Here is a 27,163-nt window from a genome sequence, read left to right as displayed (position 1 = left end):
GGTTGACCACAAACTTGACATGAGTCAGCAGTGTGATGCAGCAGCTAAAAAAGCCAATGCAATTCTGGGCTGCATCAATAGGAGTATAGCATCTAGATCAAGGGAAGTAATAGTACCACTGTATTCTGCTCTGGTCAGACCTCACCTGGAGTATTGTGTCCAGTTCTGGGCACCACAGTTCAAGAAGGATACTGATGAGCTGGAACGTGTCCAGAAGAGGGCAACCAAAATGGTCAAAGGCCTGGAAACGATGCCTTATGAGGAACGGCTTAGGGAGCTGGGTATGTTTAGCCTGGAGAAGAGAAGGTTAAGGGGTGATATGATAACCATGTTCAAATATATAAAAGGATGTCATATAAAGGAGGGAGAAAGGTTGTTTTCTGCTGCTCCAGAGAAGCGGACACGGAGCAACGGATTCAAACTACAAGAAAGAAAATTCCACCTAAACATTAGGAAGAACTTCCTGACAGTAAGAGCTGTTCGGCAGTGGAATTTGCTGCCAAGGAGTGTGGTGGAGTCTCCTTCTTTGGAGGTCTTTAAGCAGAGGCTTGACAGCCATCTGTCAGGAATGCTTTGATGGTGTTTCCTGCTTGGCAGGGGGTTGGACTGGATGGCCCTTGTGGTCTCTTCCAACTCTATGATTCTATGATTCTATGATTCTATGATTCTAAGCCATAGAACGCTTATTTGCCTTCTATCTATGCATTCTGACACTCCACCAATGTGTTCTGCTTCAATTTGACTCATTTTACAAAGATGCTTATTTCTGGAGTGAACATGCAGTTCTACTCAAGAGTAAGCAACTAAGCGAAATAAAGCCGTGGAACGCTTATTTGCCTTCTATCTATGCATTCTGACACTCCAACAATGTTTTCTGCTTCAATTTGGCTCATTTTACAAAGATGCTTATTTCTGGCGTGAACATGCAGTTCTACTCAAGAGTAAGCAACTAAGCGAAATAAAGCCATAGAACGCTTATTTGCCTTCTATCTATGCATTCTGACACTCCAACAATGTTTTCTGCTTCAATTTGGCTCATTTTACAAAGATGCTTATTTCTGGCGTGAACATGCAGTTCTACTCAAGAGTAAGCAACTAAGCGAAATAAAGCCATAGAACGCTTATTTGCCTTCTATCTATGCATCCTGACACTCCACCAATGTGTTCTGCTTCAATTTGACTCATTTTACAAAAATGCTTATTTCTGGAGTGAACATGCAGTTCTACTCAAGAGTAAGCACCTAAGCGAAATAAAGCCATAGAACGCTTATTTGCCTTCTATCTATGCATTCTGACACTCCAACAATGTTTTCTGCTTCAATTTGGCTCATTTTACAAAGATGCTTATTTCTGGCGTGAACATGCAGTTCTACTCAAGAGTAAGCAACTAAGCGAAATAAAGCCATGGAACGCTTATTTGCCTTCTATCTATGCATTCTGACACCCCAACAATGTTTTCTGCTTCAATTTGGCTCATTTTACAAAGATGCTTATTTCTGGCGTGAACATGCAGTTCTACTCAAGAGTAAGCAACTAAGCGAAATAAAGCCATGGAACGCTTATTTGCCTTCTATCTATGCATTCTGACACTCCAACAATGTTTTCTGCTTCAATTTGGCTCATTTTACAAAGATGCTTATTTCTGGCGTGAACATGCAGTTCTACTCAAGAGTAAGCAACTAAGCGAAATAAAGCCATGGAACGCTTATTTGCCTTCTATCTATGCATTCTGACACCCCAACAATGTTTTCTGCTTCAATTTGGCTCATTTTACAAAGATGCTTATTTCTGGCGTGAACATGCAGTTCTACTCAAGAGTAAGCACCTAAGCGAAATAAAGCCATGGAACGCTTATTTGCCTTCTATCTATGCATTCTGACACTCCACCAACGTGTTCTGCTTCAATTTGACTCATTTTACAAAGATGCTTATTTCTGGCGTGAACATGCAGTTCTACTCAAGAGTAAGCAACTGAGCGAAATAAAGCCATGGAACGCTTATTTGCCTTCTATCTATGCATTCTGACACCCCAACAATGTTTTCTGCTTCAATTTGGCTCATTTTACAAAGATGCTTATTTCTGGCGTGAACATGCAGTTGTACTCAAGAGTAAGCAACTAAGCGAAATAAAGCCATGGAACGCTTATTTGCCTTCTATCTATGCATTCTGACACTCCACCAATGTGTTCTGCTTCAATTTGACTCATTTTACAAAGATGCTTATTTCTGGCGTGAACATGCAGTTCTACTCAAGAGTAAGCAACTAAGCGAAATAAAGCCATGGAACGCTTATTTGCCTTCTATCTATGCATTCTGACACTCCAACAATGTTTTCTGCTTCAATTTGGCTCATTTTACAAAGATGCTTATTTCTGGCGTGAACATGCAGTTGTACTCAAGAGTAAGCAACTAAGCGAAATAAAGCCATGGAACGCTTATTTGCCTTCTATCTATGCATTCTGACACTCCACCAATGTGTTCTGCTTCAATTTGACTCATTTTACAAAGATGCTAATTTCTGGAGTGAACATGCAGTTCTACTCAAGAGTAAGCAACTAAGCGAAATAAAGCCATGGAACGCTTATTTGCCTTCTATCTATGCATTCTGACACTCCAACAATGTTTTCTGCTTCAATTTGGCTCATTTTACAATGATGCTTATTTCTGGCGTGAACATGCAGTTCTACTCAAGAGTAAGCAAGTAAGCGAAATAAAGCCATGGAACGCTTCTTTGCCTTCTATCTATGCATTCTGACACTCCAACAATGTTTTCTGCTTCAATTTGGCTCATTTTACAAAGATGCTTATTTCTGGCGTGAACATGCAGTTCTACTCAAGAGTAAGCAACTAAGCGAAATAAAGCCATGGAACGCTTATTTGCCTTCTATCTATGCATTCTGACACTCCAACAATGTTTTCTGCTTCAATTTGGCTCATTTTACAAAGATGCTTATTTCTGGCGTGAACATGTAGTTCTACTCAAGAGTAAGCAACTAAGCGAAATAAAGCCATGGAACGCTTATTTGCCTTCTATCTATGCATTCTGACACTCAAACAATGTTTTCTGCTTCAATTTGGCTCATTTTACAAAGATGCTTATTTCTGGCGTGAACATGCAGATCTACTCAAGAGTAAGCAACTAAGCGAAATAAAGCCATGGAACGCTTATTTGCCTTCTATCTATGCATTCTGACACTCCAACAATGTTTTCTGCTTCAATTTGGCTCATTTTACAATGATGCTTATTTCTGGCGTGAACATGCAGTTCTACTCAAGAGTAAGCAAGTAAGCGAAATAAAGCCATGGAACGCTTCTTTGCCTTCTATCTATGCATTCTGACACTCCAACAATGTTTTCTGCTTCAATTTGGCTCATTTTACAAAGATGCTTATTTCTGGCGTGAACATGCAGTTCTACTCAAGAGTAAGCAACTAAGCGAAATAAAGCCATGGAACGCTTATTTGCCTTCTATCTATGCATTCTGACACTCCAACAATGTTTTCTGCTTCAATTTGGCTCATTTTACAAAGATGCTTATTTCTGGCGTGAACATGTAGTTCTACTCAAGAGTAAGCAACTAAGCGAAATAAAGCCATGGAACGCTTATTTGCCTTCTATCTATGCATTCTGACACTCAAACAATGTTTTCTGCTTCAATTTGGCTCATTTTACAAAGATGCTTATTTCTGGCGTGAACATGCAGTTCTACTCAAGAGTAAGCAACTAAGCGAAATAAAGCCATGGAACGCTTATTTGCCTTCTATCTATGCATTCTGACACTCCAACAATGTGTTCTGCTTCAATTTGACTCATTTTACAAAGATGCTTATTTCTGGAGTGAACATGCAGTTCTACTCAAGAGTAAGCAACTAAGCGAAATAAAGCCATGGAACGCTTATTTGCCTTCTATCTATGCATTCTGACACTCCACCAATGTGTTCTGCTTCAATTTGACTCATTTTACAAAGATGCTTATTTCTGGAGTGAACATGCAGTTCTACTCAAGAGTAAGCAACTAAGCGAAATAAAGCCATGGAACGCTTATTTGCCTTCTATCTATGCATTCTGACACTCCAACAATGTTTTCTGCTTCATTTTGGCTCATTTTACAAAGATGCTTATTTCTGGCGTGAACATGCAGTTCTACTCAAGAGTAAGCAACTAAGCGAAATAAAGCCATAGAACGCTTATTTTCCTTCTATCTATGCATTCTGACACTCCACCAATGTGTTCTGCTTCAATTTGACTCATTTTACAAAGATGCTTATTTCTGGAGTGAACATGCAGTTCTACTCAAGAGTAAGCAACTAAGCGAAATAAAGCCATGGAACGCTTATTTGCCTTCTATCTATGCATTCTGACACTCCAACAATGTTTTCTGCTTCAATTTGGCTCATTTTACAAAGATGCTTATTTCTGGCGTGAACATGCAGTTCTACTCAAGAGTAAGCAACTAAGCGAAATAAAGCCATAGAACGCTTATTTGCCTTCTATCTATGCATTCTGACACTCCACCAATGTGTTCTGCTTCAATTTGACTCATTTTACAAAGATGCTTATTTCTGGAGTGAACATGCAGTTCTACTCAAGAGTAAGCAACTAAGCGAAATAAAGCCATGGAACGCTAATTTGCCTTCTATCTATGCATTCTGACACTCCAACAATGTTTTCTGCTTCAATTTGGCTCATTTTACAAAGATGCTTATTTCTGGCGTGAACATGCAGTTCTACTCAAGAGTAAGCAACTAAGCGAAATAAAGCCATAGAACGCTTATTTGCCTTCTTTCTATGCATTCTGACACTCCACCAATGTGTTCTGCTTCAATTTGACTCATTTTACAAAGATGCTTATTTCTGGAGTGAACATGCAGTTCTACTCAAGAGTAAGCAACTAAGCGAAATAAAGCCATGGAACGCTTATTTGCCTTCTATCTATGCATTCTGACACTCCAACAATGTTTTCTGCTTCAATTTGGCTCATTTTACAAAGATGCTTATTTCTGGCGTGAACATGCAGTTCTACTCAAGAGTAAGCAACTAAGCGAAATAAAGCCATAGAACGCTTATTTGCCTTCTATCTATGCATTCTGACACTCCACCAATGTGTTCTGCTTCAATTTGACTCATTTTACAAAGATGCTTATTTCTGGAGTGAACATGCAGTTCTACTCAAGAGTAAGCACCTAAGCGAAATAAAGCCATAGAACGCTTATTTGCCTTCTATCTATGCATTCTGACACTCCAACAATGTTTTCTGCTTCAATTTGGCTCATTTTACAAAGATGCTTATTTCTGGCGTGAACATGCAGTTCTACTCAAGAGTAAGCAACTAAGCGAAATAAAGCCATAGAATGCTTATTTGCCTTCTATCTATGCATTCTGACACTCCACCAATGTGTTCTGCTTCAATTTGACTCATTTTACAAAGATGCTTATTTCTGGAGTGAACATGCAGTTCTACTCAAGAGTAAGCAACTAAGCGAAATAAAGCCATAGAACGCTTATTTGCCTTCTATCTATGCATTCTGACACTCCACCAATGTGTTCTGCTTCAATTTGACTCATTTTACAAAGATGCTTATTTCTGGAGTGAACATGCAGTTCTACTCAAGAGTAAGCAACTAAGCGAAATAAAGCCATGGAACGCTTATTTGCCTTCTATCTATGCATTCTGACACTCCAACAATGTTTTCTGCTTCAATTTGGCTCATTTTACAATGATGCTTATTTCTGGCGTGAACATGCAGTTCTACTCAAGAGTAAGCAACTAAGCGAAATAAAGCCATAGAACGCTTATTTGCCTTCTATCTATGCATTCTGACACTCCACCAATGTGTTCTGCTTCAATTTGACTCATTTTACAAAGATGCTTATTTCTGGAGTGAACATGCAGTTCTACTCAAGAGTAAGCAACTAAGCGAAATAAAGCCGTGGAACGCTTATTTGCCTTCTATCTATGCATTCTGACACTCCAACAATGTTTTCTGCTTCAATTTGGCTCATTTTACAAAGATGCTTATTTCTGGCGTGAACATGCAGTTCTACTCAAGAGTAAGCAACTAAGCGAAATAAAGCCATAGAACGCTTATTTGCCTTCTATCTATGCATTCTGACACTCCAACAATGTTTTCTGCTTCAATTTGGCTCATTTTACAAAGATGCTTATTTCTGGCGTGAACATGCAGTTCTACTCAAGAGTAAGCAACTAAGCGAAATAAAGCCATAGAACGCTTATTTGCCTTCTATCTATGCATCCTGACACTCCACCAATGTGTTCTGCTTCAATTTGACTCATTTTACAAAAATGCTTATTTCTGGAGTGAACATGCAGTTCTACTCAAGAGTAAGCATCTAAGCGAAATAAAGCCATAGAACGCTTATTTGCCTTCTATCTATGCATTCTGACACTCCAACAATGTTTTCTGCTTCAATTTGGCTCATTTTACAAAGATGCTTATTTCTGGCGTGAACATGCAGTTCTACTCAAGAGTAAGCAACTAAGCGAAATAAAGCCATGGAACGCTTATTTGCCTTCTATCTATGCATTCTGACACTCCAACAATGTTTTCTGCTTCAATTTGACTCATTTTACAAAGATGCTTATTTCTGGCGTGAACATGCAGTTCTACTCAAGAGTAAGCAACTAAGCGAAATAAAGCCATGGAACGCTTATTTGCCTTCTATCTATGCATTCTGACACTCCAACAATGTTTTCTGCTTCAATTTGGCTCATTTTACAAAGATGCTTATTTCTGGAGTGAACATGCAGTTCTACTCAAGAGTAAGCAACTAAGCGAAATAAAGCCATGGAACGCTTATTTGCCTTCTATCTATGCATTCTGACACCCCAACAATGTTTTCTGCTTCAATTTGGCTCATTTTACAAAGATGCTTATTTCTGGCGTGAACATGCAGTTCTACTCAAGAGTAAGCAACTAAGCGAAATAAAGCCATGGAACGCTTATTTGCCTTCTATCTATGCATTCTGACACTCCAACAATGTGTTCTGCTTCAATTTGACTCATTTTACAAAGATGCTTATTTCTGGAGTGAACATGCAGTTCTACTCAAGAGTAAGCAACTAAGCGAAATAAAGCCATGGAACGCTTATTTGCCTTCTATCTATGCATTCTGACACTCCACCAATGTGTTCTGCTTCAATTTGACTCATTTTACAAAGATGCTTATTTCTGGAGTGAACATGCAGTTCTACTCAAGAGTAAGCAACTAAGCGAAATAAAGCCATGGAACGCTTATTTGCCTTCTATCTATGCATTCTGACACTCCAACAATGTTTTCTGCTTCATTTTGGCTCATTTTACAAAGATGCTTATTTCTGGCGTGAACATGCAGTTCTACTCAAGAGTAAGCAACTAAGCGAAATAAAGCCATAGAACGCTTATTTTCCTTCTATCTATGCATTCTGACACTCCACCAATGTGTTCTGCTTCAATTTGACTCATTTTACAAAGATGCTTATTTCTGGAGTGAACATGCAGTTCTACTCAAGAGTAAGCAACTAAGCGAAATAAAGCCATGGAACGCTTATTTGCCTTCTATCTATGCATTCTGACACTCCAACAATGTTTTCTGCTTCAATTTGGCTCATTTTACAAAGATGCTTATTTCTGGCGTGAACATGCAGTTCTACTCAAGAGTAAGCAACTAAGCGAAATAAAGCCATAGAACGCTTATTTGCCTTCTATCTATGCATTCTGACACTCCACCAATGTGTTCTGCTTCAATTTGACTCATTTTACAAAGATGCTTATTTCTGGAGTGAACATGCAGTTCTACTCAAGAGTAAGCAACTAAGCGAAATAAAGCCATGGAACGCTAATTTGCCTTCTATCTATGCATTCTGACACTCCAACAATGTTTTCTGCTTCAATTTGGCTCATTTTACAAAGATGCTTATTTCTGGCGTGAACATGCAGTTCTACTCAAGAGTAAGCAACTAAGCGAAATAAAGCCATAGAACGCTTATTTGCCTTCTTTCTATGCATTCTGACACTCCACCAATGTGTTCTGCTTCAATTTGACTCATTTTACAAAGATGCTTATTTCTGGAGTGAACATGCAGTTCTACTCAAGAGTAAGCAACTAAGCGAAATAAAGCCATGGAACGCTTATTTGCCTTCTATCTATGCATTCTGACACTCCAACAATGTTTTCTGCTTCAATTTGGCTCATTTTACAAAGATGCTTATTTCTGGCGTGAACATGCAGTTCTACTCAAGAGTAAGCAACTAAGCGAAATAAAGCCATAGAACGCTTATTTGCCTTCTATCTATGCATTCTGACACTCCACCAATGTGTTCTGCTTCAATTTGACTCATTTTACAAAGATGCTTATTTCTGGAGTGAACATGCAGTTCTACTCAAGAGTAAGCACCTAAGCGAAATAAAGCCATAGAACGCTTATTTGCCTTCTATCTATGCATTCTGACACTCCAACAATGTTTTCTGCTTCAATTTGGCTCATTTTACAAAGATGCTTATTTCTGGCGTGAACATGCAGTTCTACTCAAGAGTAAGCAACTAAGCGAAATAAAGCCATAGAATGCTTATTTGCCTTCTATCTATGCATTCTGACACTCCACCAATGTGTTCTGCTTCAATTTGACTCATTTTACAAAGATGCTTATTTCTGGAGTGAACATGCAGTTCTACTCAAGAGTAAGCAACTAAGCGAAATAAAGCCATAGAACGCTTATTTGCCTTCTATCTATGCATTCTGACACTCCACCAATGTGTTCTGCTTCAATTTGACTCATTTTACAAAGATGCTTATTTCTGGAGTGAACATGCAGTTCTACTCAAGAGTAAGCAACTAAGCGAAATAAAGCCATGGAACGCTTATTTGCCTTCTATCTATGCATTCTGACACTCCAACAATGTTTTCTGCTTCAATTTGGCTCATTTTACAATGATGCTTATTTCTGGCGTGAACATGCAGTTCTACTCAAGAGTAAGCAACTAAGCGAAATAAAGCCATAGAACGCTTATTTGCCTTCTATCTATGCATTCTGACACTCCACCAATGTGTTCTGCTTCAATTTGACTCATTTTACAAAGATGCTTATTTCTGGAGTGAACATGCAGTTCTACTCAAGAGTAAGCAACTAAGCGAAATAAAGCCGTGGAACGCTTATTTGCCTTCTATCTATGCATTCTGACACTCCAACAATGTTTTCTGCTTCAATTTGGCTCATTTTACAAAGATGCTTATTTCTGGCGTGAACATGCAGTTCTACTCAAGAGTAAGCAACTAAGCGAAATAAAGCCATAGAACGCTTATTTGCCTTCTATCTATGCATTCTGACACTCCAACAATGTTTTCTGCTTCAATTTGGCTCATTTTACAAAGATGCTTATTTCTGGCGTGAACATGCAGTTCTACTCAAGAGTAAGCAACTAAGCGAAATAAAGCCATAGAACGCTTATTTGCCTTCTATCTATGCATCCTGACACTCCACCAATGTGTTCTGCTTCAATTTGACTCATTTTACAAAAATGCTTATTTCTGGAGTGAACATGCAGTTCTACTCAAGAGTAAGCATCTAAGCGAAATAAAGCCATAGAACGCTTATTTGCCTTCTATCTATGCATTCTGACACTCCAACAATGTTTTCTGCTTCAATTTGGCTCATTTTACAAAGATGCTTATTTCTGGCGTGAACATGCAGTTCTACTCAAGAGTAAGCAACTAAGCGAAATAAAGCCATGGAACGCTTATTTGCCTTCTATCTATGCATTCTGACACTCCAACAATGTTTTCTGCTTCAATTTGACTCATTTTACAAAGATGCTTATTTCTGGCGTGAACATGCAGTTCTACTCAAGAGTAAGCAACTAAGCGAAATAAAGCCATGGAACGCTTATTTGCCTTCTATCTATGCATTCTGACACTCCAACAATGTTTTCTGCTTCAATTTGGCTCATTTTACAAAGATGCTTATTTCTGGAGTGAACATGCAGTTCTACTCAAGAGTAAGCAACTAAGCGAAATAAAGCCATGGAACGCTTATTTGCCTTCTATCTATGCATTCTGACACCCCAACAATGTTTTCTGCTTCAATTTGGCTCATTTTACAAAGATGCTTATTTCTGGCGTGAACATGCAGTTCTACTCAAGAGTAAGCAACTAAGCGAAATAAAGCCATGGAACGCTTATTTGCCTTCTATCTATGCATTCTGACACTCCACCAACGTGTTCTGCTTCAATTTGACTCATTTTACAAAGATGCTTATTTCTGGCGTGAACATGCAGTTCTACTCAAGAGTAAGCAACTAAGCGAAATAAAGCCATGGAACGCTTATTTGCCTTCTATCTATGCATTCTGACACTCCAACAATGTTTTCTGCTTCAATTTGGCTCATTTTACAAAGATGCTTATTTCTGGCGTGAACATGCAGTTGTACTCAAGAGTAAGCAACTAAGCGAAATAAAGCCATGGAACGCTTATTTGCCTTCTATCTATGCATTCTGACACTCCACCAATGTGTTCTGCTTCAATGTGACTCATTTTACAAAGATGCTTATTTCTGGCGTGAACATGCAGTTCTACTCAAGAATAAGCAACTAAGCGAAATAAAGCCATGGAACGCTTATTTGCCTTCTATCTATGCATTCTGACACTCCAACAATGTTTTCTGCTTCAATTTGGCTCATTTTACAAAGATGCTTATTTCTGGCGTGAACATGCAGTTCTACTCAAGAGTAAGCAACTAAGCGAAATAAAGCCATAGAACGCTTATTTGCCTTCTATCTATGCATTCTGACACTCCACCAATGTGTTCTGCTTCAATTTGACTCATTTTACAAAGATGCTAATTTCTGGAGTGAACATGCAGTTCTACTCAAGAGTAAGCAACTAAGCGAAATAAAGCCATGGAACGCTTATTTGCCTTCTATCTATGCATTCTGACACTCCAACAATGTTTTCTGCTTCAATTTGGCTCATTTTACAAATGCTTATTTCTGGCGTGAACATGCAGTTCTACTCAAGAGTAAGCAAGTAAGCGAAATAAAGCCATGGAACGCTTCTTTGCCTTCTATCTATGCATTCTGACACTCCAACAATGTTTTCTGCTTCAATTTGGCTCATTTTACAAAGATGCTTATTTCTGGCGTGAACATGCAGTTCTACTCAAGAGTAAGCAACTAAGCGAAATAAAGCCATGGAACGCTTATTTGCCTTCTATCTATGCATTCTGACACTCCAACAATGTTTTCTGCTTCAATTTGGCTCATTTTACAAAGATGCTTATTTCTGGCGTGAACATGTAGTTCTACTCAAGAGTAAGCAACTAAGCGAAATAAAGCCATGGAACGCTTATTTGCCTTCTATCTATGCATTCTGACACTCAAACAATGTTTTCTGCTTCAATTTGGCTCATTTTACAAAGATGCTTATTTCTGGCGTGAACATGCAGTTCTACTCAAGAGTAAGCAACTAAGCGAAATAAAGCCATGGAACGCTTATTTGCCTTCTATCTATGCATTCTGACACTCCAACAATGTTTTCTGCTTCAATTTGGCTCATTTTACAATGATGCTTATTTCTGGCGTGAACATGCAGTTCTACTCAAGAGTAAGCAAGTAAGCGAAATAAAGCCATGGAACGCTTCTTTGCCTTCTATCTATGCATTCTGACACTCCAACAATGTTTTCTGCTTCAATTTGGCTCATTTTACAAAGATGCTTATTTCTGGCGTGAACATGCAGTTCTACTCAAGAGTAAGCAACTAAGCGAAATAAAGCCATGGAACGCTTATTTGCCTTCTATCTATGCATTCTGACACTCCAACAATGTTTTCTGCTTCAATTTGGCTCATTTTACAAAGATGCTTATTTCTGGCGTGAACATGTAGTTCTACTCAAGAGTAAGCAACTAAGCGAAATAAAGCCATGGAACGCTTATTTGCCTTCTATCTATGCATTCTGACACTCAAACAATGTTTTCTGCTTCAATTTGGCTCATTTTACAAAGATGCTTATTTCTGGCGTGAACATGCAGTTCTACTCAAGAGTAAGCAACTAAGCGAAATAAAGCCATGGAACGCTTATTTGCCTTCTATCTATGCATTCTGACACTCCAACAATGTTTTCTGCTTCAATTTGGCTCATTTTACAATGATGCTTATTTCTGGCGTGAACATGCAGTTCTACTCAAGAGTAAGCAAGTAAGCGAAATAAAGCCATGGAACGCTTCTTTGCCTTCTATCTATGCATTCTGACACTCCAACAATGTTTTCTGCTTCAATTTGGCTCATTTTACAAAGATGCTTATTTCTGGCGTGAACATGCAGTTCTACTCAAGAGTAAGCAACTAAGCGAAATAAAGCCATGGAACGCTTATTTGCCTTCTATCTATGCATTCTGACACTCCAACAATGTTTTCTGCTTCAATTTGACTCATTTTACAAAGATGCTTATTTCTGGCGTGAACATGCAGTTCTACTCAAGAGTAAGCAACTAAGCGAAATAAAGCCATAGAATGCTTATTTGCCTTCTATCTATGCATTCTGACACTCCACCAATGTGTTCTGCTTCAATTTGACTCATTTTACAAAGATGCTTATTTCTGGAGTGAACATGCAGTTCTACTCAAGAGTAAGCAACTAAGCGAAATAAAGCCATGGAACGCTTATTTGCCTTCTATCTATGCATTCTGACACTCCAACAATGTGTTCTGCTTCAATTTGACTCATTTTACAAAGATGCTTATTTCTGGAGTGAACATGCAGTTCTACTCAAGAGTAAGCAACTAAGCGAAATAAAGCCATGGAACGCTTATTTGCCTTCTATCTATGCATTCTGACACTCCAACAATGTTTTCTGCTTCATTTTGGCTCATTTTACAAAGATGCTTATTTCTGGCGTGAACATGCAGTTCTACTCAAGAGTAAGCAACTAAGCGAAATAAAGCCATAGAACGCTTATTTGCCTTCTATCTATGCATTCTGACACTCCACCAATGTGTTCTGCTTCAATTTGACTCATTTTACAAAGATGCTTATTTCTGGAGTGAACATGCAGTTCTACTCAAGAGTAAGCAACTAAGCGAAATAAAGCCATGGAACGCTTATTTGCCTTCTATCTATGCATTCTGACACTCCAACAATGTTTTCTGCTTCAATTTGGCTCATTTTACAATGATGCTTATTTCTGGCGTGAACATGCAGTTCTACTCAAGAGTAAGCAACTAAGCGAAATAAAGCCATAGAACGCTTATCTGCCTTCTATCTATGCATTCTGACACTCCACCAATGTGTTCTGCTTCAATTTGACTCATTTTACAAAGATGCTTATTTCTGGAGTGAACATGCAGTTCTACTCAAGAGTAAGCAACTAAGCGAAATAAAGCCATAGAACGCTTATTTGCCTTCTATCTATGCATTCTGACACTCCACCAATGTGTTCTGCTTCAATTTGACTCATTTTACAAAGATGCTTATTTCTGGAGTGAACATGCAGTTCTACTCAAGAGTAAGCAACTAAGCGAAATAAAGCCATGGAACGCTTATTTGCCTTCTATCTATGCATTCTGACACTCCAACAATGTTTTCTGCTTCAATTTGGCTCATTTTACAAAGATGCTTATTTCTGGCGTGAACATGCAGTTCTACTCAAGAGTAAGCAACTAAGCGAAATAAAGCCATAGAACGCTTATTTGCCTTCTATCTATGCATTCTGACACTCCACCAATGTGTTCTGCTTCAATTTGACTCATTTTACAAAGATGCTTATTTCTGGAGTGAACATGCAGTTCTACTCAAGAGTAAGCAACTAAGCGAAATAAAGCCATAGAACGCTTATTTGCCTTCTATCTATGCATTCTGACACTCCACCAATGTGTTCTGCTTCAATTTGACTCATTTTACAAAGATGCTTATTTCTGGAGTGAACATGCAGTTCTACTCAAGAGTAAGCACCTAAGCGAAATAAAGCCATAGAACGCTTATTTGCCTTCTATCTATGCATTCTGACACTCCAACAATGTTTTCTGCTTCAATTTGGCTCATTTTACAATGATGCTTATTTCTGGCGTGAACATGCAGTTCTACTCAAGAGTAAGCAAGTAAGCGAAATAAAGCCATGGAACGCTTCTTTGCCTTCTATCTATGCATTCTGACACTCCAACAATGTTTTCTGCTTCAATTTGGCTCATTTTACAAAGATGCTTATTTCTGGCGTGAACATGCAGTTCTACTCAAGAGTAAGCAACTAAGCGAAATAAAGCCATGGAACGCTTATTTGCCTTCTATCTATGCATTCTGACACTCCAACAATGTTTTCTGCTTCAATTTGACTCATTTTACAAAGATGCTTATTTCTGGCGTGAACATGCAGTTCTACTCAAGAGTAAGCAACTAAGCGAAATAAAGCCATAGAATGCTTATTTGCCTTCTATCTATGCATTCTGACACTCCACCAATGTGTTCTGCTTCAATTTGACTCATTTTACAAAGATGCTTATTTCTGGAGTGAACATGCAGTTCTACTCAAGAGTAAGCAACTAAGCGAAATAAAGCCATAGAACGCTTATTTGCCTTCTATCTATGCATTCTGACACTCCAACAATGTTTTCTGCTTCAATTTGGCTCATTTTACAAAGATGCTTATTTCTGGCGTGAACATGCAGTTCTACTCAAGAGTAAGCAACTAAGCGAAATAAAGCCATGGAACGCTTATTTGCCTTCTATCTATGCATTCTGACACTCCAACAATGTTTTCTGCTTCAATTTGACTCATTTTACAAAGATGCTTATTTCTGGCGTGAACATGCAGTTCTACTCAAGAGTAAGCAACTAAGCGAAATAAAGTCATAGAATGCTTATTTGCCTTCTATCTATGCATTCTGACACTCCACCAATGTGTTCTGCTTCAATTTGACTCATTTTACAAAGATGCTTATTTCTGGAGTGAACATGCAGTTCTACTCAAGAGTAAGCAACTAAGCGAAATAAAGCCATAGAACGCTTATTTGCCTTCTATCTATGCATTCTGACACTCCACCAATGTGTTCTGCTTCAATTTGACTCATTTTACAAAGATGCTTATTTCTGGAGTGAACATGCAGTTCTACTCAAGAGTAAGCAACTAAGCGAAATAAAGCCATGGAACGCTTATTTGCCTTCTATCTATGCATTCTGACACTCCAACAATGTTTTCTGCTTCAATTTGGCTCATTTTACAATGATGCTTATTTCTGGCGTGAACATGCAGTTCTACTCAAGAGTAAGCAACTAAGCGAAATAAAGCCATGGAACGCTTATTTGCCTTCTATCTATGCATTCTGACACTCCAACAATGTTTTCTGCTTCAATTTGGCTCATTTTACAAAGATGCTTATTTCTGGCGTGAACATGTAGTTCTACTCAAGAGTAAGCAACTAAGCGAAATAAAGCCATGGAACGCTTATTTGCCTTCTATCTATGCATTCTGACACTCAAACAATGTTTTCTGCTTCAATTTGGCTCATTTTACAAAGATGCTTATTTCTGGCGTGAACATGCAGTTCTACTCAAGAGTAAGCAACTAAGCGAAATAAAGCCATGGAACGCTTATTTGCCTTCTATCTATGCATTCTGACACTCCAACAATGTTTTCTGCTTCAATTTGGCTCATTTTACAATGATGCTTATTTCTGGCGTGAACATGCAGTTCTACTCAAGAGTAAGCAAGTAAGCGAAATAAAGCCATGGAACGCTTCTTTGCCTTCTATCTATGCATTCTGACACTCCAACAATATTTTCTGCTTCAATTTGGCTCATTTTACAAAGATGCTTATTTCTGGCGTGAACATGCAGTTCTACTCAAGAGTAAGCAACTAAGCGAAATAAAGCCATGGAACGCTTATTTGCCTTCTATCTATGCATTCTGACACTCCAACAATGTTTTCTGCTTCAATTTGGCTCATTTTACAAAGATGCTTATTTCTGGCGTGAACATGTAGTTCTACTCAAGAGTAAGCAACTAAGCGAAATAAAGCCATGGAACGCTTATTTGCCTTCTATCTATGCATTCTGACACTCAAACAATGTTTTCTGCTTCAATTTGGCTCATTTTACAAAGATGCTTATTTCTGGCGTGAACATGCAGTTCTACTCAAGAGTAAGCAACTAAGCGAAATAAAGCCATGGAACGCTTATTTGCCTTCTATCTATGCATTCTGACACTCCAACAATGTTTTCTGCTTCAATTTGGCTCATTTTACAATGATGCTTATTTCTGGCGTGAACATGCAGTTCTACTCAAGAGTAAGCAAGTAAGCGAAATAAAGCCATGGAACGCTTCTTTGCCTTCTATCTATGCATTCTGACACTCCAACAATGTTTTCTGCTTCAATTTGGCTCATTTTACAAAGATGCTTATTTCTGGCGTGAACATGCAGTTCTACTCAAGAGTAAGCAACTAAGCGAAATAAAGCCATGGAACGCTTATTTGCCTTCTATCTATGCATTCTGACACTCCAACAATGTTTTCTGCTTCAATTTGACTCATTTTACAAAGATGCTTATTTCTGGCGTGAACATGCAGTTCTACTCAAGAGTAAGCAACTAAGCGAAATAAAGCCATAGAATGCTTATTTGCCTTCTATCTATGCATTCTGACACTCCACCAATGTGTTCTGCTTCAATTTGACTCATTTTACAAAGATGCTTATTTCTGGAGTGAACATGCAGTTCTACTCAAGAGTAAGCAACTAAGCGAAATAAAGCCATGGAACGCTTATTTGCCTTCTATCTATGCATTCTGACACTCCAACAATGTGTTCTGCTTCAATTTGACTCATTTTACAAAGATGCTTATTTCTGGAGTGAACATGCAGTTCTACTCAAGAGTAAGCAACTAAGCGAAATAAAGCCATGGAACGCTTATTTGCCTTCTATCTATGCATTCTGACACTCCAACAATGTTTTCTGCTTCATTTTGGCTCATTTTACAAAGATGCTTATTTCTGGCGTGAACATGCAGTTCTACTCAAGAGTAAGCAACTAAGCGAAATAAAGCCATAGAACGCTTATTTGCCTTCTATCTATGCATTCTGACACTCCACCAATGTGTTCTGCTTCAATTTGACTCATTTTACAAAGATGCTTATTTCTGGAGTGAACATGCAGTTCTACTCAAGAGTAAGCAACTAAGCGAAATAAAGCCATGGAACGCTTATTTGCCTTCTATCTATGCATTCTGACACTCCAACAATGTTTTCTGCTTCAATTTGGCTCATTTTACAATGATGCTTATTTCTGGCGTGAACATGCAGTTCTACTCAAGAGTAAGCAACTAAGCGAAATAAAGCCATAGAACGCTTATCTGCCTTCTATCTATGCATTCTGACACTCCACCAATGTGTTCTGCTTCAATTTGACTCATTTTACAAAGATGCTTATTTCTGGAGTGAACATGCAGTTCTACTCAAGAGTAAGCAACTAAGCGAAATAAAGCCATAGAACGCTTATTTGCCTTCTATCTATGCATTCTGACACTCCACCAATGTGTTCTGCTTCAATTTGACTCATTTTACAAAGATGCTTATTTCTGGAGTGAACATGCAGTTCTACTCAAGAGTAAGCAACTAAGCGAAATAAAGCCATGGAACGCTTATTTGCCTTCTATCTATGCATTCTGACACTCCAACAATGTTTTCTGCTTCAATTTGGCTCATTTTACAAAGATGCTTATTTCTGGCGTGAACATGCAGTTCTACTCAAGAGTAAGCAACTAAGCGAAATAAAGCCATAGAACGCTTATTTGCCTTCTATCTATGCATTCTGACACTCCACCAATGTGTTCTGCTTCAATTTGACTCATTTTACAAAGATGCTTATTTCTGGAGTGAACATGCAGTTCTACTCAAGAGTAAGCAACTAAGCGAAATAAAGCCATAGAACGCTTATTTGCCTTCTATCTATGCATTCTGACACTCCACCAATGTGTTCTGCTTCAATTTGACTCATTTTACAAAGATGCTTATTTCTGGAGTGAACATGCAGTTCTACTCAAGAGTAAGCACCTAAGCGAAATAAAGCCATAGAACGCTTATTTGCCTTCTATCTATGCATTCTGACACTCCAACAATGTTTTCTGCTTCAATTTGGCTCATTTTACAATGATGCTTATTTCTGGCGTGAACATGCAGTTCTACTCAAGAGTAAGCAAGTAAGCGAAATAAAGCCATGGAACGCTTCTTTGCCTTCTATCTATGCATTCTGACACTCCAACAATGTTTTCTGCTTCAATTTGGCTCATTTTACAAAGATGCTTATTTCTGGCGTGAACATGCAGTTCTACTCAAGAGTAAGCAACTAAGCGAAATAAAGCCATGGAACGCTTATTTGCCTTCTATCTATGCATTCTGACACTCCAACAATGTTTTCTGCTTCAATTTGACTCATTTTACAAAGATGCTTATTTCTGGCGTGAACATGCAGTTCTACTCAAGAGTAAGCAACTAAGCGAAATAAAGCCATAGAATGCTTATTTGCCTTCTATCTATGCATTCTGACACTCCACCAATGTGTTCTGCTTCAATTTGACTCATTTTACAAAGATGCTTATTTCTGGAGTGAACATGCAGTTCTACTCAAGAGTAAGCAACTAAGCGAAATAAAGCCATAGAACGCTTATTTGCCTTCTATCTATGCATTCTGACACTCCAACAATGTTTTCTGCTTCAATTTGGCTCATTTTACAAAGATGCTTATTTCTGGCGTGAACATGCAGTTCTACTCAAGAGTAAGCAACTAAGCGAAATAAAGCCATGGAACGCTTATTTGCCTTCTATCTATGCATTCTGACACTCCAACAATGTTTTCTGCTTCAATTTGACTCATTTTACAAAGATGCTTATTTCTGGCGTGAACATGCAGTTCTACTCAAGAGTAAGCAACTAAGCGAAATAAAGCCATAGAATGCTTATTTGCCTTCTATCTATGCATTCTGACACTCCACCAATGTGTTCTGCTTCAATTTGACTCATTTTACAAAGATGCTTATTTCTGGAGTGAACATGCAGTTCTACTCAAGAGTAAGCAACTAAGCGAAATAAAGCCATAGAACGCTTATTTGCCTTCTATCTATGCATTCTGACACTCCACCAATGTGTTCTGCTTCAATTTGACTCATTTTACAAAGATGCTTATTTCTGGAGTGAACATGCAGTTCTACTCAAGAGTAAGCAACTAAGCGAAATAAAGCCATGGAACGCTTATTTGCCTTCTATCTATGCATTCCGACACTCCAACAATGTTTTCTGCTTCAATTTGGCTCATTTTACAATGATGCTTATTTCTGGCGTGAACATGCAGTTCTACTCAAGAGTAAGCAACTAAGCGAAATAAAGCCATAGAACGCTTATTTGCCTTCTATCTATGCATTCTGACACTCCACCAATGTGTTCTGCTTCAATTTGACTCATTTTACAAAGATGCTTATTTCTGGCGTGAACATGCAGTTCTACTCAAGAGTAAGCAACTAAGCGAAATAAAGCCATAGAACGCTTATTTGCCTTCTATCTATGCATCCTGACACTCCACCAATGTGTTCTGCTTCAATTTGACTCATTTTACAAAAATGCTTATTTCTGGAGTGAACATGCAGTTCTACTCAAGAGTAAGCACCTAAGCGAAATAAAGCCATAGAACGCTTATTTGCCTTCTATCTATGCATTCTGACACTCCAACAATGTTTTCTGCTTCAATTTGGCTCATTTTACAAAGATGCTTATTTCTGGCGTGAACATGCAGTTCTACTCAAGAGTAAGCAACTAAGCGAAATAAAGCCATGGAACGCTTATTTGCCTTCTATCTATGCATTCTGACACCCCAACAATGTTTTCTGCTTCAATTTGGCTCATTTTACAAAGATGCTTATTTCTGGCGTGAACATGCAGTTCTACTCAAGAGTAAGCAACTAAGCGAAATAAAGCCATGGAACGCTTATTTGCCTTCTATCTATGCATTCTGACACTCCAACAATGTTTTCTGCTTCAATTTGACTCATTTTACAAAGATGCTTATTTCTGGCGTGAACATGCAGTTCTACTCAAGAGTAAGCAACTAAGCGAAATAAAGCCATGGAACGCTTATTTGCCTTCTATCTATGCATTCTGACACTCCAACAATGTTTTCTGCTTCAATTTGGCTCATTTTACAAAGATGCTTATTTCTGGAGTGAACATGCAGTTCTACTCAAGAGTAAGCAACTAAGCGAAATAAAGCCATGGAACGCTTATTTGCCTTCTATCTATGCATTCTGACACTCCAACAATGTTTTCTGCTTCAATTTGGCTCATTTTATAAAGATGCTTATTTCTGGCGTGAACATGCAGTTCTACTCAAGAGTAAGCAACTAAGCGAAATAAAGCCATGGAACGCTTATTTGCCTTCTATCTATGCATTCTGACACCCCAACAATGTTTTCTGCTTCAATTTGGCTCATTTTACAAAGATGCTTATTTCTGGCGTGAACATGCAGTTGTACTCAAGAGTAAGCAACTAAGCGAAATAAAGCCATGGAACGCTTATTTGCCTTCTATCTATGCATTCTGACACTCCACCAATGTGTTCTGCTTCAATTTGACTCATTTTACAAAGATGCTTATTTCTGGCGTGAACATGCAGTTCTACTCAAGAATAAGCAACTAAGCGAAATAAAGCCATGGAACGCTTATTTGCCTTCTATCTATGCATTCTGACACTCCAACAATGTTTTCTGCTTCAATTTGGCTCATTTTACAAAGATGCTTATTTCTGGCGTGAACATGCAGTTCTACTCAAGAGTAAGCAACTAAGCGAAATAAAGCCATAGAACGCTTATTTGCCTTCTATCTATGCATTCTGACACTCCACCAATGTGTTCTGCTTCAATTTGACTCATTTTACAAAGATGCTAATTTCTGGAGTGAACATGCAGTTCTACTCAAGAGTAAGCAACTAAGCGAAATAAAGCCATGGAACGCTTATTTGCCTTCTATCTATGCATTCTGACACTCCAACAATGTTTTCTGCTTCAATTTGGCTCATTTTACAATGATGCTTATTTCTGGCGTGAACATGCAGTTCTACTCAAGAGTAAGCAAGTAAGCGAAATAAAGCCATGGAACGCTTCTTTGCCTTCTATCTATGCATTCTGACACTCCAACAATGTTTTCTGCTTCAATTTGGCTCATTTTACAAAGATGCTTATTTCTGGCGTGAACATGCAGTTCTACTCAAGAGTAAGCAACTAAGCGAAATAAAGCCATGGAACGCTTATTTGCCTTCTATCTATGCATTCTGACACTCCAACAATGTTTTCTGCTTCAATTTGGCTCATTTTACAAAGATGCTTATTTCTGGCGTGAACATGTAGTTCTACTCAAGAGTAAGCAACTAAGCGAAATAAAGCCATGGAACGCTTATTTGCCTTCTATCTATGCATTCTGACACTCAAACAATGTTTTCTGCTTCAATTTGGCTCATTTTACAAAGATGCTTATTTCTGGCGTGAACATGCAGTTCTACTCAAGAGTAAGCAACTAAGCGAAATAAAGCCATGGAACGCTTATTTGCCTTCTATCTATGCATTCTGACACTCCAACAATGTTTTCTGCTTCAATTTGGCTCATTTTACAATGATGCTTATTTCTGGCGTGAACATGCAGTTCTACTCAAGAGTAAGCAAGTAAGCGAAATAAAGCCATGGAACGCTTCTTTGCCTTCTATCTATGCATTCTGACACTCCAACAATGTTTTCTGCTTCAATTTGGCTCATTTTACAAAGATGCTTATTTCTGGCGTGAACATGCAGTTCTACTCAAGAGTAAGCAACTAAGCGAAATAAAGCCATGGAACGCTTATTTGCCTTCTATCTATGCATTCTGACACTCCAACAATGTTTTCTGCTTCAATTTGGCTCATTTTACAAAGATGCTTATTTCTGGCGTGAACATGTAGTTCTACTCAAGAGTAAGCAACTAAGCGAAATAAAGCCATGGAACGCTTATTTGCCTTCTATCTATGCATTCTGACACTCAAACAATGTTTTCTGCTTCAATTTGGCTCATTTTACAAAGATGCTTATTTCTGGCGTGAACATGCAGTTCTACTCAAGAGTAAGCAACTAAGCGAAATAAAGCCATGGAACGCTTATTTGCCTTCTATCTATGCATTCTGACACTCCAACAATGTTTTCTGCTTCAATTTGGCTCATTTTACAATGATGCTTATTTCTGGCGTGAACATGCAGTTCTACTCAAGAGTAAGCAAGTAAGCGAAATAAAGCCATGGAACGCTTCTTTGCCTTCTATCTATGCATTCTGACACTCCAACAATGTTTTCTGCTTCAATTTGGCTCATTTTACAAAGATGCTTATTTCTGGCGTGAACATGCAGTTCTACTCAAGAGTAAGCAACTAAGCGAAATAAAGCCATGGAACGCTTATTTGCCTTCTATCTATGCATTCTGACACTCCAACAATGTTTTCTGCTTCAATTTGACTCATTTTACAAAGATGCTTATTTCTGGCGTGAACATGCAGTTCTACTCAAGAGTAAGCAACTAAGCGAAATAAAGCCATAGAATGCTTATTTGCCTTCTATCTATGCATTCTGACACTCCACCAATGTGTTCTGCTTCAATTTGACTCATTTTACAAAGATGCTTATTTCTGGAGTGAACATGCAGTTCTACTCAAGAGTAAGCAACTAAGCGAAGTAAAGCCATGGAACGCTTATTTGCCTTCTATCTATGCATTCTGACACTCCAACAATGTTTTCTGCTTCAATTTGGCTCATTTTACAAAGATGCTTATTTCTGGCGTGAACATGTAGTTCTACTCAAGAGTAAGCAACTAAGCGAAATAAAGCCATGGAACGCTTATTTGCCTTCTATCTATGCATTCTGACACTCAAACAATGTTTTCTGCTTCAATTTGGCTCATTTTACAAAGATGCTTATTTCTGGCGTGAACATGCAGTTCTACTCAAGAGTAAGCAACTAAGCGAAATAAAGCCATGGAACGCTTATTTGCCTTCTATCTATGCATTCTGACACTCCAACAATGTTTTCTGCTTCAATTTGGCTCATTTTACAATGATGCTTATTTCTGGCGTGAACATGCAGTTCTACTCAAGAGTAAGCAAGTAAGCGAAATAAAGCCATGGAACGCTTCTTTGCCTTCTATCTATGCATTCTGACACTCCAACAATGTTTTCTGCTTCAATTTGGCTCATTTTACAAAGATGCTTATTTCTGGCGTGAACATGCAGTTCTACTCAAGAGTAAGCAACTAAGCGAAATAAAGCCATGGAACGCTTATTTGCCTTCTATCTATGCATTCTGACACTCCAACAATGTTTTCTGCTTCAATTTGGCTCATTTTACAAAGATGCTTATTTCTGGCGTGAACATGTAGTTCTACTCAAGAGTAAGCAACTAAGCGAAATAAAGCCATGGAACGCTTATTTGCCTTCTATCTATGCATTCTGACACTCAAACAATGTTTTCTGCTTCAATTTGGCTCATTTTACAAAGATGCTTATTTCTGGCGTGAACATGCAGTTCTACTCAAGAGTAAGCAACTAAGCGAAATAAAGCCATGGAACGCTTATTTGCCTTCTATCTATGCATTCTGACACTCCAACAATGTTTTCTGCTTCAATTTGGCTCATTTTACAATGATGCTTATTTCTGGCGTGAACATGCAGTTCTACTCAAGAGTAAGCAAGTAAGCGAAATAAAGCCATGGAACGCTTCTTTGCCTTCTATCTATGCATTCTGACACTCCAACAATGTTTTCTGCTTCAATTTGGCTCATTTTACAAAGATGCTTATTTCTGGCGTGAACATGCAGTTCTACTCAAGAGTAAGCAACTAAGCGAAATAAAGCCATGGAACGCTTATTTGCCTTCTATCTATGCATTCTGACACTCCAACAATGTTTTCTGCTTCAATTTGACTCATTTTACAAAGATGCTTATTTCTGGCGTGAACATGCAGTTCTACTCAAGAGTAAGCAACTAAGCGAAATAAAGCCATAGAACGCTTATTTGCCTTCTATCTATGCATTCTGACACTCCAACAATGTTTTCTGCTTCAATTTGGCTCATTTTACAATGATGCTTATTTCTGGCGTGAACATGCAGTTCTACTCAAGAGTAAGCAAGTAAGCGAAATAAAGCCATGGAACGCTTCTTTGCCTTCTATCTATGCATTCTGACACTCCAACAATGTTTTCTGCTTCAATTTGGCTCATTTTACAAAGATGCTTATTTCTGGCGTGAACATGCAGTTCTACTCAAGAGTAAGCAACTAAGCGAAATAAAGCCATGGAACGCTTATTTGCCTTCTATCTATGCATTCTGACACTCCAACAATGTTTTCTGCTTCAATTTGGCTCATTTTACAAAGATGCTTATTTCTGGCGTGAACATGCAGTTCTACTCAAGAGTAAGCAACTAAGCGAAATAAAGCCATAGAATGCTTATTTGCCTTCTATCTATGCATTCTGACACTCCACCAATGTGTTCTGCTTCAATTTGACTCATTTTACAAAGATGCTTATTTCTGGAGTGAACATGCAGTTCTACTGAAGAGTAAGCAACTAAGCGAAATAAAGCCATGGAACGCTTATTTGCCTTCTATCTATGCATTCTGACACTCCAACAATGTTTTCTGCTTCAATTTGGCTCATTTTACAAAGATGCTTATTTCTGGCGTGAACATGTAGTTCTACTCAAGAGTAAGCAACTAAGCGAAATAAAGCCATGGAACGCTTATTTGCCTTCTATCTATGCATTCTGACACTCAAACAATGTTTTCTGCTTCAATTTGGCTCATTTTACAAAGATGCTTATTTCTGGCGTGAACATGCAGTTCTACTCAAGAGTAAGCAACTAAGCGAAATAAAGCCATGGAACGCTTATTTGCCTTCTATCTATGCATTCTGACACTCCAACAATGTTTTCTGCTTCAATTTGGCTCATTTTACAATGATGCTTATTTCTGGCGTGAACATGCAGTTCTACTCAAGAGTAAGCAAGTAAGCGAAATAAAGCCATGGAACGCTTCTTTGCCTTCTATCTATGCATTCTGACACTCCAACAATGTTTTCTGCTTCAATTTGGCTCATTTTACAAAGATGCTTATTTCTGGCGTGAACATGCAGTTCTACTCAAGAGTAAGCAACTAAGCGAAATAAAGCCATGGAACGCTTATTTGCCTTCTATCTATGCATTCTGACACTCCAACAATGTTTTCTGCTTCAATTTGGCTCATTTTACAAAGATGCTTATTTCTGGCGTGAACATGTAGTTCTACTCAAGAGTAAGCAACTAAGCGAAATAAAGCCATGGAACGCTTATTTGCCTTCTATCTATGCATTCTGACACTCAAACAATGTTTTCTGCTTCAATTTGGCTCATTTTACAAAGATGCTTATTTCTGGCGTGAACATGCAGTTCTACTCAAGAGTAAGCAACTAAGCGAAATAAAGCCATGGAACGCTTATTTGCCTTCTATCTATGCATTCTGACACTCCAACAATGTTTTCTGCTTCAATTTGGCTCATTTTACAATGATGCTTATTTCTGGCGTGAACATGCAGTTCTACTCAAGAGTAAGCAAGTAAGCGAAATAAAGCCATGGAACGCTTCTTTGCCTTCTATCTATGCATTCTGACACTCCAACAATGTTTTCTGCTTCAATTTGGCTCATTTTACAAAGATGCTTATTTCTGGCGTGAACATGCAGTTCTACTCAAGAGTAAGCAACTAAGCGAAATAAAGCCATGGAACGCTTATTTGCCTTCTATCTATGCATTCTGACACTCCAACAATGTTTTCTGCTTCAATTTGACTCATTTTACAAAGATGCTTATTTCTGGCGTGAACATGCAGTTCTACTCAAGAGTAAGCAACTAAGCGAAATAAAGCCATAGAATGCTTATTTGCCTTCTATCTATGCATTCTGACACTCCACCAATGTGTTCTGCTTCAATTTGACTCATTTTACAAAGATGCTTATTTCTGGAGTGAACATGCAGTTCTACTCAAGAGTAAGCAACTAAGCGAAATAAAGCCATGGAACGCTTATTTGCCTTCTATCTATGCATTCTGACACTCCAACAATGTGTTCTGCTTCAATTTGACTCATTTTACAAAGATGCTTATTTCTGGAGTGAACATGCAGTTCTACTCAAGAGTAAGCAACTAAGCGAAATAAAGCCATGGAACGCTTATTTGCCTTCTATCTATGCATTCTGACACTCCAACAATGTTTTCTGCTTCATTTTGGCTCATTTTACAAAGATGCTTATTTCTGGCGTGAACATGCAGTTCTACTCAAGAGTAAGCAACTAAGCGAAATAAAGCCATAGAACGCTTATTTGCCTTCTATCTATGCATTCTGACACTCCACCAATGTGTTCTGCTTCAATTTGACTCATTTTACAAAGATGCTTATTTCTGGAGTGAACATGCAGTTCTACTCAAGAGTAAGCAACTAAGCGAAATAAAGCCATAGAACGCTTATTTGCCTTCTATCTATGCATTCTGACACTCCACCAATGTGTTCTGCTTCAATTTGACTCATTTTACAAAGATGCTTATTTCTGGAGTGAACATGCAGTTCTACTCAAGAGTAAGCACCTAAGCGAAATAAAGCCATAGAACGCTTATTTGCCTTCTATCTATGCATTCTGACACTCCAACAATGTTTTCTGCTTCAATTTGGCTCATTTTACAATGATGCTTATTTCTGGCGTGAACATGCAGTTCTACTCAAGAGTAAGCAAGTAAGCGAAATAAAGCCATGGAACGCTTCTTTGCCTTCTATCTATGCATTCTGACACTCCAACAATGTTTTCTGCTTCAATTTGGCTCATTTTACAAAGATGCTTATTTCTGGCGTGAACATGCAGTTCTACTCAAGAGTAAGCAACTAAGCGAAATAAAGCCATGGAACGCTTATTTGCCTTCTATCTATGCATTCTGACACTCCAACAATGTTTTCTGCTTCAATTTGACTCATTTTACAAAGATGCTTATTTCTGGCGTGAACATGCAGTTCTACTCAAGAGTAAGCAACTAAGCGAAATAAAGCCATAGAATGCTTATTTGCCTTCTATCTATGCATTCTGACACTCCACCAATGTGTTCTGCTTCAATT

The sequence above is a fragment of the Zootoca vivipara genome, chromosome 8, assembly GCF_963506605.1.
Source record: "Zootoca vivipara chromosome 8, rZooViv1.1, whole genome shotgun sequence".
NCBI classification, from domain to species: Eukaryota; Metazoa; Chordata; class Lepidosauria; order Squamata; family Lacertidae; genus Zootoca; species Zootoca vivipara.
This window is presented reverse-complemented; position numbering follows the sequence as displayed.